Below are 1,920 nucleotides of genomic sequence, written 5' to 3'. Positions count from 1 at the left end.
CTGGAATTCTGGGATGCCTTGGATGGTTCGTTCCCTCTTGCTTTTATAGGCTTAAAGAGATCAGCTTCCGATCCTATCAGGAGTTTCCTAATTCAGATCATTATCTGAATTTGGACTCTCTTTAAGTGATAGGGATAAGACCCCTATCTTATCTACAGATTAGATCAGCCTTTTCATGATCTTATCAGGAGGTTTCCAGATCTGAATTCAGATATGGTCTCTCTGAGTGGATTGGGTAGGATTCTATCATATTTGCTGATTTAATCCCATATCTGCCCCCTTCAATTTAACTAATTAAAAATGCCAGTTTGAAATGGGCTTTAAGCCCAATAAGTCTATGTTCTCAAACTGCTTCCAAACTGCTGCCCAGTTGGGCTTCTTTGTATGGTGTGGGACCTAAGCATTGATCTACCCATCAGCCACATGGGTTCGGCCTAGCCTTTGTTACAAGGCCTGGCTGAATACCCTGCTATGGATAGTGCACCTCCTGAAACCCATCACATGGGCCTCAATTGGGCCCAAAACTTACATTAAGTGGTCCCTGGGCCAAGCCACCTTACAAAAACCCAGGGTCTATGGGCAGACGCAAGATTAACCCATCAGGTATCACCCTCAGTGGCCTTAGACTTAACCTATCAGCCCATAATGATCAAACACTGACCGACAAGAGATGACCTCTCCCTCGGCTGCGAGGAACAGTGTTGCACTCTCTGCTTATATGGATCCCTGGAATTAAAACCTTTTGCAAACATTTTAGAAACCGTAATATACATACTTTTATATCTCATATAAAATATATTTTGCAAAACAAATCTCAATGATTGAAATCGACTGCTGGCAGTTTTGGTTTCCATCAGAGAGAGTGCATCCCCGATCATTACCTTTGTTCGACAAAGGGGCTGATCTTGACACTATGATCACCCACTCAGATGAATTCTCAGACTGTCCCAGCATTCCCAGGTTTTGACCCCCGCTAAGGATCTCATTGATTGATATATCAAAGACAGCCCAATCTGACACCTAGTGCAGTATCTTAATCGAGTTTAGCGGTCAGGTGTAACTTTCTAGATTTTCCCATTAATCTCCAAGGTCTAGGGCAATGCTGGAAATCAGTTCTGGTTCATAGATTCAATTAATCCTACAATGCATGTGCCTTGGGTCTCACTCTGGTGGCTGAGATAGGCCACTCCAATTGACCTGGCGGCACATCAGTATTAGCCTTATCAGGATAGGTCTCCCCAGACCGATCCACTGGCTGTGAACATTCTAAACTAACACGAGTCTTATTAAGTGTCCAGTTTAAGGGTATAACACAGAAACAAACCACAAGAACATGAATCAAATATGCCCTTTATGTATTTACAATAAATGTCAAATGTACATCATTCGCTTGAATCTAAGGGCATACAATGACTGTCTAACAACTCCCACTTGCACTTAGGTCCAATCTAGTGCAAGCCAGAGTCCCATGCTTTCCACGTGTTTCTAAAACACTTTCTGTGGTAGTGGCTTCCTCAATGGGTCTGCTACATTTTCTGCTGATGCTACCTTCTGAATCAGGGCGTCCCCTCTACCAACAATCTCCCACAGTACGTGATACTTCCTCTGAGCAATTGATCCATTATTGTCACACAACAACGGGAAGGGTGATGTGCTGGATGGAACTACTCCCAACTCGTGAATGAACTTCTTCATCCACATGGCTTCTTTGGCAGCCTCGCTTGCGGTAATGTATTCAACTTCGATTGTGGAGTCTGCAGTGGACCCCTATTTGCTGCTTTTCCTACAAACAGCATACGATCCTATCGTTAAAACATATCCAGATGTAGACTTTCTATCATTTGGATCCGACTGGAAATCGGCATCAGTACACCCTTGGATCTGTAGTGCACTACCATCGAATACCAAACAAAAATCTTT

This window comes from Nelumbo lutea, chromosome 4 (assembly GCF_056320005.1).
Source record: "Nelumbo lutea isolate HS-2025 chromosome 4, American lotus-T2T, whole genome shotgun sequence".
Lineage (NCBI taxonomy): Eukaryota > Viridiplantae > Streptophyta > Magnoliopsida > Proteales > Nelumbonaceae > Nelumbo > Nelumbo lutea.
The sequence above is the reverse complement of the archived record's forward strand: the minus strand, read 5'-3'. Positions refer to the sequence as shown.